A 13,528-nucleotide genomic window follows, 5' to 3' on the forward strand; every position below is an offset into this window, starting at 1 on the left:
CTGCTGAGGTGAGCTGAATTCCTTTTTGCTCTGTCTTCAGATAATACCTGAGTACTGATATAGTCTTTTTGAAGCCTAGCATCTTCAGGGTTTTTTTCCCTATCAGTCTGTTGGCTCTTTTTTTTGATAGGGTTTTGGCGGATTGCAGACAGCAGCTTTTCTATCCTTTCCTATTTAGTTAGCTTTGGCCCCATCATTTGCTCAGCCTATCTTTCTATCTGTGTGAGTATTTTTTCATCTTGCTTCACCGTCATTATATGTTGGGGGCTGCCTTTTGCTTTGGGGTCTACTCTGGGGCAGTTTAGATTTCCCTTTCTGTCTTTAGGCTATTTAGTTCTCCGGCTGTGATCGAGGGGTCTAGGGCACCGTAGGAACCCCCCACGACTACTGCTAGTTGTTGTTGATAGGTTCAGGGGTCTGCAATCCGATAGCTGCCAACTTCTCTGGTTTTCTGGACTTAGCTAGTATTTCTGTTTTTGCCTCCTACGGTGACTCATTCATAACAGTACTGGCATATACCCCTAATGGAGGACGCTCGGGAGAGCTCAGCCTTCATTACTCCATTTGGGCTTTTTGAATTCCTGGGAATGCCCTTTGGGATGAAAACCGCCCCTGCTACTTTCCAGAGACTGGTGGATCGACTGTTACAACAATGTCAGTACTTTGCCTGTGCTTACTTAGACGACATTGCCATTTTTAGCACAACCTGGGAGGAACATCTTAAACACTTGGGCATAGTGCTAGACTGTATCCTTACTGCAGGACTGACCATTTGCCCTGATAAGTGCCAAATAGGGATGGCTGAGGTGCAGTACCTCGGGCATAGAGTAGGAGGTGGGACCCTAAGGCCTGAGTCTGCCAAGGTGGAAGCCATTAGCAACTGGTGTGGACCCAGACTAAAAAGCAGGTACTTGCATTTTTAGGAACTGCTGGTTACTATCGCAAATTTGTTTCTAACTTCAGCACCTTGGCCAAGCCCCTAACCGACCTGACCCGCAAGAACATGCCTAGGAATGTGACATGGACGACGGCATGCGAGGATGCCTTTTCAGCGTTAAAGACCGCCCTCGTCACTGCTCCTGTCTTGGCTGCCCCGGATTATAAACGCAGGTTCCTCGTGCAGACAGATGCATCCACCTTTGGGATTGGGGCAGTACTTAGCCAAGTGAACGCCGCCGGAGAATCATAGAATCATAGAATCATAGAATCGCAGAGTTGGAAGGGACCTCCTGGGCCATCTGGTCCAACCCCCTGCTCAAAGCAGGATTCGCTAAATCATGCCAGTCAGATGTCTGTCCAGCCTCTGCTTGAAGACTTCCATTGAAGGAGAACTCACCACTTCTCGTGGCAGCTTGTTCCATTCATTGATCACTCTAACTGTCAAAAAGTTTTTTCTAATATCTAATCTGTGTCTCCTCCCATTCAGTTTCATCCCATTGCTTCTAGTCTTTCCTTGTGCAAATGAGAATAAAGTTGATCCTTCTACAATGTGACAGCCCTTTAGATATTTGTAGACAGCTATTAAGTCTCCTCTCAGTCTTCTCTTTTGCAAACTAAACATTCCCAAATCCTGCAACCTTTCCTCATAAGACAGGGTTTGCAGACCAGTCACCATTCTGGTCGCTCTTTTCTGAACTTGCTCCAGTTTGTTGATGTCTTTTTTAAAATGTGGTGCCCAAAACTGGACACAATATTCCAGATGAGGTCTGACCAAAGAGGAGTAGAGGGAAATAATGACTTCACGTGATCTAGACTGTATGCTTCTGTTAATACATCCTAGAATTGCATTTGCCTTTTTTGCTGCTGCATCACACTGTTGACTCATATTCAGTCTGTGATCTATTAGTATACCCAAGTCTTTTTCACATGTGCTGTTGCTTAGCCCTATTCCTCCCATTCTGTATATGTTTTTTTCATTTTTATTGCCCAGATGTAGTACTTTGCATTTTTCCCTGTTAAAAACCATTCTGTTAGTTGCTGCCCACTTCTCCAGTTTATTTAAATCTTTTTGAATCCTCTCTCTCTCTTCTCTAGTATTAGCTATCCCTCCTAGCTTTGTGTCATCAGCAAATTTAATCAGTTTACCCTCAATTCCTTCATCTAAATCTTTGCTAAAGATGTTGAACAATACAGGGCCCAGGACAGAGCCCTGTGGTACCCCACTTGAGACATTCTTCCAGCTGGATGTGCAGCCATTTACGACCACTCTTTGGGTCCGATCACTAAGCCAGTTATGAATCCACCTAACAGTTGCCTTGTCCATTCCATACTTAGTCATTTTTTCAATAAGGATTGTATGAGATACTTTGTCAAATGCTTTGCTGAAGTCAAGATATACAATATCAACAGCATTTCCTTGATCCACCCAATCAGTGATTCCGTCATAGAAGGAAATTAAGTTAGTCTGACATGACTTATTAGTTACAAACCCATGCTGACTCTGTTTAATCACTTCATTCTTATCCAGGTGCTGACATACATGTTTTTTGATAATTTGCTCAAAGATCTTTCCTGGTATAGAAGTCAAACTCACCGGCCTATAGTTGCCTGGGTCCACCTTCTTCCCCTTTTTGAAGATAGGAACAACATTTGCTCTTCTCCAGTCTTCTGGGACTTCACCTGTTCTCCAAGAATTTTCAAAGATTATGGAGAGGGGTTCAAAAATTTCTTCTGCTATCTCCTTCAGTACTCTGGGGTGTAATTCATCTGGACCTGGAGACTTGAATTCATTTAGGTTAGATATCCTGGAATCTTCTATTCCCTTAATGGGACAGTGAAGAACAGTTGATGTTACATTTCCTTTCTGAGAGAAAACAGATGCAAAATAGGAATTTAAAAGTTCGGCCTTCTCAACATCCTGTCTTACCATTTCATCATTTTCATCCTGTAAAAATCCTATAGCATCTTTGACTTTTCTTTTACTTTTGACATATCCCCAAAATCCTTTATTATTGCTTTTGACATCTCTTGCAAGCCTCAATTCATTGTCAGCTTTAGCTAATCTGATTTGTGCCCTGCAGGTTCTGCAAACAGCATTATATTCTTCTTTAGATATGCCTCCCTCTTTCCATTTTAGAAACATTTTTTTCTTCCTTTTTAGCATGTGTTTAAGTTCTGTGTTCATCCATCCTGGCTTCCTTAAATGCTTCCTATTCTTCCCTCTTTTCGGAATTGTTAACAATTGTGCTTTGAGAATTTCATTTTTCAAGATTTCCCATCCTTCCTGGACATTTTTGTCTTTAAGGATATCCAGCCATTGGATCCCTCCAATTCTCTTTCTGAATCCCTTAAAATCTGCCTTTCTGAAATCTAACCTTGACGTCTGAGACTTCACAGGTCTTCCTCCTCTAGTTATCCAAAATTCTAAAATAGCATGGTCGCTACCTCCTAGGGTCCCAGCCACTTTTACCTCCTCAACCAGAACATCCTGTTGCTTTTGCCAGTCGGAAACTACTGGATCGGGAAGTTGCCTATGCCACTATTGAAAAGGAGTGCCTTGTCATTGTATGGCGCTAAAAAAATTGCAGCCATACTTGTATGGCAGAGACTTTACAATTGTTACAGACCACAACCCCCTCACATGGCTGAACCACGTATCAGGGGACAATGGAAGATTGCTGCGGTGGAGCTTGTCCTTACAACCCTACAGCTTCTCCATCCAATACAAGCGGGGAAGCCAACACCAGAACGCCGATGGTCTGTCTCGACAAGAAGAACCATAGGCTCCCCAGGCCGACCTACCCCTGCCACTGTACAAGGAACTATAAATAACTGAGCAATGTGGACTAAAATGAGCAGGCCATAGGTCTGTGTAGACCTCATAGCATGCTCACTTATTATGGGGGGGAAGAAGTTGTGATGGTATGATATGCTATGTGGATATCATTTTGTGTATTTTTCTATTTCAGTTATTTTCATAGTGTTTTTCTTGATGCCTTGTGTTTTGCTTTCTGTTTTCTCTGGTTAATGGTCATGTGTTAATATGCACTTACATTGTGCATACACATTAACTTACTTGTCTCAGTTCAGATTTGTTTTTTATTCATTTCATTGTGCATTCAGTGCATATAGGGGTGTGACCGCCCTTTTTATGAGCTGGGAAACCCATCCAGTCTGGCCTAAGCTGTTACAAGTGGTTCAGCCGCTCGACCCTTATTCACATTCACGCCACTTGGCAAGTGATAAGGTTTTAAATACTAGAGTAGGGACTGTCCCACAAGGGTTGCCGTGATGTGGCGGGATGGCTTGTACATTATTTTGATCAAAATTATGTTTACTAAATGCCCTTATTATTATTATTACCTTTATGCATTATTTGCAGTATATTTTTTACTTTTAGTTCAGGATATTTGTGTTTTTTGCTTTCTGTTTTCTCTTGTAAGTCTACAGCCTGACTGTATCTTTCTCTTGATAACCTCCTGTACTGCATTAATCCCCAAGGCTCCTTTGTTCTCCTCTGGGAGGCCTGGAAACCGCCCCAACCTGTTTGACTATCCCTGGACACATGGAAGGGGGTGGGGAGGACAGGAGCTGGTCAAGTCAGTTCCTGTGTGGAGAGGAGGGTGTAAAGACTGCACTTCAGAGAGAAGGACTCATTTTATCCTCTTGTGCTAGAGTTTTGGAATCTCGTCTCCCTGGACATTTTTTCCTGTTACTCGACTGCATTCTTCTTCTGGACTATTGCATCCTCAGTGTGGTGGATTGTTTATGGACCTTCTAATTTTGCTTGCAATAAAGATCTTGGGATTATTCAGCCTTCCTTTGCTCTGTTGATTGTGTGGTATCGGAGAAGGACCCCGTGACAGGGGCATTTTATGGGGGCATAATCTATGGAGTATCTTATGGGGCCATAACCTTTATGGAGCATTATATGGGGCATATTATTCTATGGAGCATCTTATGGGGCCATTATTAACCTTTGTGCAGCATTATATGGGGTGTATTTTGTATGGAGCATTATATGGGGCTCCTGATTCAATATGGATATTCAAAAACATTTAACCTACTGATGTCTCAATTAATTTTACTTTTATTGGTATCTATTTTTATTTTTTAAATTTACCGGTAGCTGCTGCATTTTCCACCCTAGGCTTATACACGAGTCAATAAGTTTTCCCAGTTTTTGTGGTAAAATTAGGGGTCGGCTTATACACGGGTCAGCTTATACAAGAGTATATACGGTACTTATGAATTTATGGAAGAAATTAGCAAAACCAAAAAATTACTGGAGAGCCATCAAGGAAGTGGGCTGAACCCAATCGTAAATGGGCTGGACCTTGACCGGGTCCATTTCAATAGCAGACAGGGACAAAATGAATCCCAAAAATGAAATTTTTTGTACGCCAAAGAGACATTTCGATCCCTTAATATAGAGAATTTTCCCTCAAAATCCGGAACACAGTCCGGACATGTTCCACATGAGAATCCCAATCACTGGAAAAGATCAAAATATCATCAAGATAAATGATCAAAAACTTATCCACAAAGTCCCGGAAAATATCGTTCATAAAAGATTGGAAGATGGAAGGGGCATTAGAGAGCCCAAAAGGCATCACCAGGTACTCAAAATGCTCCTCTGGAGTATTAAACGCCATCCTCCATTCATTCCCATGCTTGATGCGAATAAGATTATACGCCCCGCTAACGTCAAGCTTGGTAAACCAACTAGCACCTTTAACTCTGGAGAATAAATCGGAAATCAGGGGTAACGGGTACTGATATTTAGCAGTGATTTTATTAAGGAGACGATAATCAATACAAGGCCTTAATGAACCATCTTTCTTGGCCACAAAGAAAAAGTCGGCACCTAAAGGTGAAGAGGACTGTCTGATATGACCCTTTTGCAAAGACTCTTTGATATAAGATCGCATAGCATCATGTTCATATACAGATAAATTGAAAAGTCGACCCTTGGGAAATTTACAACCGGGCACTAACTCGATCGCACAATCATAACTCCTATGAGGAGGCAAAGACGCAGACTTAATCTCACTAAATACATCAGAGAAATCAGCCATATAGTCAGGAACATCATGAGACTGAAGAGAGGTGGAGAAAACTAGAGTGTCACTAAGAACACACTGACAACCCCAACTCACCACAGACATAGATTTCCAATCCAGAACAGGATTATGGGTCTGCAACCAAGGAAAACCCAGAACAATAGTATCATGTAAATTGTGCAACACCAAAAATTTACAATTTTCTTGGTGGTCCGGGGCCACCCGCATTATCACCTGGGTCCAAAACTGGGGTTTATTCTCCGCCAAAGGGGTAGCATCAATACCCCTTAAAGGAATAGGAGTCCGCAGGGGTATCATGGGAAAACCACAACGTTTGGCAAAGTCAAAATCCATCAGGTTCAGGGCTGCTCCAGAATCAACAAAAGCCTTAGCAGAAAATGAAGATAAGGAGCAGATCAAGGAAACCAACAAAAGGAATATAGGCTGTACATTGCCCAAAACAAGTGAGTGAGCAAAACGTTTTAGGGCAGACGGAAATAGTATGAGAGGCGTCCCCACAAAGGAAGCATAACTTATTACGCCTTCTAAACTCTTGACGTTGAGCCCTAGAAAAAACCCTATCACACTGCATGGGCTCAGAAGTTTGTTCGAAAGGCAACACCGCCTCTTGCATAGTTTTACATTCACGTAAATGTCTGTCAATTTGAATGGCTAATGACATAGAGTCGTTGAGACCAGAGGGGACAGGAATTCCCACCATAACATCTTTTACGGTCTTTGCCAGAAATTCCGCTAGGGCATCATCGTTCCATTTAGTAAGGACCGCCCACTTTCGGAATTTCTGACAATATAACTGTGCCGCTTCCTGACCCTGGTTCAATGCCAATAAAGTTTTCTCAGCTTGATCAATAACATTAGGTTCATCATACAACAACCCCAGAGCCTGAAAAAATGCATGCACATTAGCCAGAACAGGATCCCCAGGTGTCAGGGAAAAAGCCCAGTCCTGAGTGTCGCCGTGCAACAGGAAGATGACAATTTTAACCTGCTGCACAGAGCTCCCCGATGAGTTAAGTTTCAAGGCAAAAAACAGTTTACAATGATTCTTAAAGTTCAAAAATTTAGACCGATCCCCAGAAAATAAATCAGGAATAGGGATTTTAGGTTCTACAACAGACAACTGAGTGAGATAGGTAGAAATTCTCCGAACCTCAGCAGCACGATCGGACAATTGCTTAGTCTTCATTGAAGAAAAAATCCTCCTACGGCCCCCAGAAGTTATGATTAGGTAACCGAGGAGGATAGCAGGGGAATAGGCTAGGCAACCAGATAACCAGAGAGGTTGGTAACTTAGTGGATTGCAGACCCCTAAACTGACAACACAACTAGAATTAGCCGCTGCCGGTGAGACTAGATGAGGCACAAAACACAGGCAGAAAATAGATCAAATGCAAAAAGATTCAAGCAGACTTCCAAAATGCACAGGAAGAAAACCAAATCACCGGCAACAACTGAGGGAAGGTTGTCACTTAAATCTCTCCAGTCTGTAACACCTGACCTCCAATCATCCTCCTCAGGTGATTGACTTCTGTCAGCCAGACCAGCTCCATTACCAGCAGCAGCCAGCAGAGGGAGCCCAAACTCAGAAGCCAGGTCAAAAGTGTTCACAACAAGAGGCCCTCGCCATCAGCTTGTGAGCAGCAGGGCAGGCAGCGCGCTCCGCACCCGACCCGCCGGCACTGTGACAGATTGCAGCAGCCAGACCTGGTGGCCTAGAGAGATACTTGGCGGGAAGAGACAGCGCGCAGCATGGTGACGTTAGTGCTCCGACCCTCGAGCATCAATATAGTGCAGGCCTTCGCCCGACCTTCCCCGCCACTGCTGACAGAGACTGTAAGGAAAGACGTGCTGTCACGCGGGGCTTAGGTCAACTAAGGCTGAAATACCCGGGGCACCTGTGGTGTCCCTTTAACTAGGGGAAACCCTGTCTGACCCTCAACCCAGGGTTTTTGCTGATGGTGCAAATGCCTGAGCCTCCAACCTTTCCTTATCTCCTGCTCAGCCCTAAGCTTAACCCTCCACCCTCCACCCAGTGAGGAGACAAACCACCAAAGCCCCACACAATAATGACAGACAGGGAGAACTTAAACTGCACCGCGTCGCATACACACAGGACTATACAGTAATGTGAACAGGGCACAACAAAACACAAATAAGGGAAGGTGAAAAGGTAACAACGGATCATACGCCACCAGATACGAATCTCTCTCTCTCCAACACATCCACTCCAGACGGGAACCACTTGGTATGAAACGACTATTTAAAGACCGTGGGCGTGACCAAACATCCAACCTGATCTCCAGCTAGATTAACCCCCGATAGCCTGAGAAAATCAAGCCGGCGCCACTGAGGCTATAGTAGACGGAGGAGGAACTACCTCTGCCTGCCGGACGCTGTGGTGTGAATAGCGTCCGACATGACAGTACCCTGTCTTCTACGAGGGACCCCAGGGCCCGCAAGACTCATAGGACCCGGCTTGTCCGGATGACGACGGTGAAAAGAACTGACCAGCCGATCCGCATGTATGTCCGAGGCTGGTACCCAAGACCTCTCCTCCGGACTATACCCCCGCCAGTGTACCAAATACTGAAGAGTACGGCGCACTACTCGAGAGTCCACTACCTTGGAGACCTCAAACTCTAAATCGCCATCCACCATGACCGGAGCTGGCATCGGCGTCGTGTCCACAGAGCCTACCACCTTTTTCAATAAAGCCCTGTGAAACACGTTGTGTATCTTGTATACCGCAGGAAGTTCCAACCGATAAGCAACTGGGTTAATGATGGCAGCAATCTTAAAAGGCCCAATAAACCTTGGACCCAATTTTAAAGATGGAATTTTGAGTTTTATGTTTTTAGTCGCTAACCACACCCATTCACCCACACACAGGTCCGGACCTGGCACGCGTCTACTGTCAGCCACCCGTTTGTACCTGGCACTCATGCTCAACAATCGCTGTTTCACCCTCCTCCAGACCGATGATAATTGAGCTCCTAGCTGGTCCTCCTCCGGGACGCCCCCCGAGTCACCCTGACGTAAGGTACAAAATTGAGGATGTTGATCGTAAACACAAAAGAACGGAGACTCTCCCGATGACTCTTGGCGGTGATTATTTAAGGCGAACTCGGCCAGAGGAAGGAAAGTAGACCACTCCTCTTGGTTGTCGGACACAATGCATCGTAAATACTGCTCCAGATTTTGGTTCATGCGCTCAGTTTGACCATTTGACTGTGGATGAAACGCAGATGAATGTGACAACTTGATCCCCAAACGTGAGCAAAAAGCTTTCCAAAACCTCGCCACAAATTGAGTTCCCCTATCAGATACTATGTCCGACGGAACTCCGTGGAGTCTGACCACCTCCTGCACAAACACCTGAGCCAACGTCTTTGCATTGGGCAAGGAAGGCAACGACACAAAATGCGCCATCTTTGAAAATCGGTCAACCACCAGCAGGATGACCGTGTTCCCCGCCGAGGCTGGCAAGTCAGTGATAAAATCCATGGAGATTTCTGTCCATGGCCTATTAGGAATCCCCAGAGGCTGTAGCGTGCCAGCCGGACGGGCTCGGGGCGACTTGGCCCTAGCGCACGTGATGCAAGCTGCCATGTACGAGACCACGTCCTGCCGGATTTTGGGCCACCAGAAACGATGCGATACCAGCTCTAAGGTGCCCTTAACCCCTGGATGACCAGCCAGTACTGAGTCGTGGTGTTCCCTCAACACCTTAAGACGAAGATGAAGGGGTACAAATGATTTGTTGGCGGGAAGTCCTGGCGGTACCTCCTCTTGGGCCTCGGCAATCTCCGCCTCTACCTCAGTCGTGAGAGCCGAGACCACTACACCTTCCTGGAGGATGGGTACCGGCTCTTCCCGAGGTTCTCCCCCCGGAAAACACCTAGACAAGGCATCCGCCTTGGTGTTTTTAGCCCCGGGACGGTAAGTCACCAGAAAATTGAAACGTGTAAAAAACAATGCCCAGCGAGCCTGCCTAGGAGACAGACGCTTGGCCGACTCCAGATAGAGCAGGTTCTTATGGTCGGTGAAGACTGTGACCTGGTGAGCCGCCCCCTCCAAGAAGTGCCGCCATTCCTCAAAAGCCAATTTGATGGCCAACAACTCCCTGTTGCCGATATCATAATTCCGTTCGGCCGGCGACAGCTTCTTGGAGAAGTAGGCGCATGGATGCATATCGCTCAAGGACGAGCCTTGTGACAGTACTGCCCCCACTCCCACCTCAGACGCATCAACCTCCACCACAAAAGGTTTAGACACGTCCGGTTGCACCAGAATGGGGGCTGAAGCAAAACTGTTCTTCAGACGCTCAAATGCACGTATCGCCACCTCAGACCAGCTAGCCAGATCGGTACCTTTTTTTTGTCATGTCTGTGAGCGGTTTGGCTATAGTAGAAAAGTGTTTTATAAATTTCCTATAATAATTAGCAAATCCAAGGAACCGCTGGAGCGCTTTCAGATTATCAGGCCTTTTCCATTGCAGCACCGCTTGCACCTTCGCGGTGTCCATTTTAAACCCTGCAGCGGACACAATATATCCCAAAAAAGGCAACTCCTGAACAAAAAATAAGCATTTTTCCAGCTTAGCATAGAGCTTATTCTCCCGGAGCAACTGTAACACCTGCCTGACATGCTCTAAATGAGTGTCCCGGTCGCTCGAATAAATGAGGATATCATCCAGGTATACAATCACAAATTTCCCCAGGACATGAGCAAATACATCATTAATAAAATGTTGGAAAACAGCAGGCGCGGTTGTCAACCCAAATGGCATAACCAGGCTCTCAAAATGACCCTCAGGAGTGTTAAACGCCGTCTTCCACTCATCCACCTGACGGACCCTTATGAGGTTATAAGCCCCCCTGAGGTCAAGCTTGGAAAACCACTTCGCCCCCGCCACCTGGTTGAACAAATCAGGGATCAAAGGCATCGGGTAGGGATCACGGATCGTAATCTGGTTTAACTCCCGGAAATCCAGACACGGGCGTAACCCCCCATCTTTCTTCTTAATGAAGAAAAACCCCGCTGCTACAGGCGAGGACGAAGGCCGGATGTGTCCTTTGCTCAGACTCTCCGCGATGTAGTCTTTCAGAGCTTGTCTCTCTGGACCAGAAATATTAAACATCCTGGCCTTAGGTAATTTGGCCCCGGGTTTTAACCTAATCGCACAGTCATAGGCTCTATGTGGAGGCAGTTCTGAGCAACCCTTCTCAGAGAAAACATCCGCGAAATCCTGCAAAGCCTCCGGCAGGCTGGGCGTCATGGCGGACACACATGTGGCCAAGCAATTGTCCTGGCAGAAACCACTCCATTGGACTATGTCCTGAGTTTTCCAATCAATCACCGGGTTGTGCCTGGACAACCATGGAAAACCCAGGACCATTTGTGCTGGGAGATTACGGAGGACCCTACATGTAACCCACTCAGAATGTAGGACCCCGATGTGGAGTTTCACCTCAGCCACAAACTCCGTAATCTCCCCTTGTGGGAGGGGAGCGGCATTAATGGTAACCACCTAAATAGGATGAGGGAGTTTTTCGATCTTAAACCCGGCGGTGTGTGCAAACTTCTCATGAGATTGGTGGCGGAACCGCTATCCACAAACACTGATATTGGTAGCTCTCTGCCCACGATAATAACCTTGGCAGGGAGCATACATTGAGATACCATCATGGAGGATATGCATACGCTCAGTTGGGCCTCCTCCATACCCTCTGAGCTTAACAGTTTTCCGCCGGTGTGACCTTCTTCGGTAGCACAGGACAAGCGTTAACATAATGATTTCTTTTACCACAGTAAAAACATGCTCCGGGCTTCGTGAACCCAGGAGCGCGACGCTTAACCTGTGACACCCCCGCAATTTGCATAGGCTCAGTGGGCTCACCTGCAGCAACCACACTTGCACCTCTGCTTTCCCCCAGAGGTAGCGTCTCCTGTGCCCCCTGACGTAAACAGCGATCAATACGAATAACCAAACTCATGGCAGACTCCAACGATGCAGGAGTCTCATACATCAGGAGGGCCTGTTTAACTCTTTCTGAAACCTCATGAATAAACTGACTCCGCGGCGCTGGGTTGTTCCACTGTGTGTCTACTGCCCAACGGCGAAATTCCGAACAATAGTCCTCTGCCAAGTGCTCCCCCTGGCGGAGGGCGCGGATTTTAGATTCCGCTAGAGCCAATCTGTCAGGATCATCATAAATGAGCCCGAGTGCAGAAAAAACATTATCGACAGAATGAAATGTAGCAGAGTCAGCTGGTAAGGAAAACGCCCATGCTTGGGGGTCCCCACTCAGTAATGATAACACCAGACCCACCCGCTGAGCCTCATTACCTGAGGAGACCGGGCGCATGCGGAAGTATAACTTGCAGGCCTCCCGAAATATGACAAACATGCTGCGTTCCCCTGAGAATCGTTCTGGCAGCGGGATCTTCGGCTCTGCACCGATACCTGCAGCTGCCGTTTGCACCTTTGCTACTACCAGGCCCTGCTGCTGAACTGCCCCCTTCAACTCGAAGACCTGTAAGGACAGCGCCGCCAACTGGCGGGTTATGGAATCCATGGGATCCATGGACTCCTGAAAAATGTGGGCCGATTATAATGTCACGCGGGGCTTAGGTCAACTAAGGCTGAAATACCCGGGGCCCCTGTGGTGTCCCTTTCACTAGGGGAAACCCTGTCTGACCCTCAACTCAGGGTTTTTGCTGATGGTGCAAATGCCTGAGCCTCCAACCTTTCCTTATCTCCTGCTCAGCCCTAAGCTTAACCCTCCACCCTCCACCCAGTGAGGAGACAAACCACCAAAGCCCCAAACAATAAAGACAGACAGGGAGAACTTAAACTGCACCGCGCCGCACACACAGGACTATACAGTAATGTGAACAGGGCACAACAAAACACAAATATGGGAAGGCGAGAAGGTAACAATGGATCATACGACACCAGATATGAATCTCTCTCTCTCCAACACCTCCACTCCAGACCGGAATCACTTGGTATGAAACACAAGCTATAATCGGTGACGCCCATAGGCCAGCACGACTATTTAAAGACCGTGGGCGTGACCAACATCCAACCTGATCTCCAGCTAGATTAACCCCCGATAGCCTGAGAAAATCAAGCCGGCGCCACTGAGGCTATAGTGGATGGAGGTGGAACTACCTTTGCCTGCCGGACGCTGTGGTGTGAATAGCGTCCGACATGACACGTGCAGTGTGCCTGTTGGTCACCACGTAGCGAGGTTTTGAACGTTCCGGGCTAGTGAGTACTGCATGCTTGCTGCCAGAGAGAGTTCGGGTGCAGGACTGCCATCTGCATCCGATTCACCAGTGTATATCTGCCGGGCCACGTCGGGCTCAGACAGTGCCATGGCCCACGCTCCTCCGGCCACATCGGTATATGGACTATGGGCCCAGTAGAAGGTAACGGACAACGACCACTGCTGCCAGATGACAGACCACCGTTAGCAGCAGGACCTTCTTGGATACGC

Source organism: Dendrobates tinctorius, unplaced genomic scaffold (genome assembly GCF_039654945.1).
Source record: "Dendrobates tinctorius isolate UK_male_01 unplaced genomic scaffold, ASM3965494v1 ptg000367l, whole genome shotgun sequence".
NCBI lineage: Eukaryota > Metazoa > Chordata > Amphibia > Anura > Dendrobatidae > Dendrobates > Dendrobates tinctorius.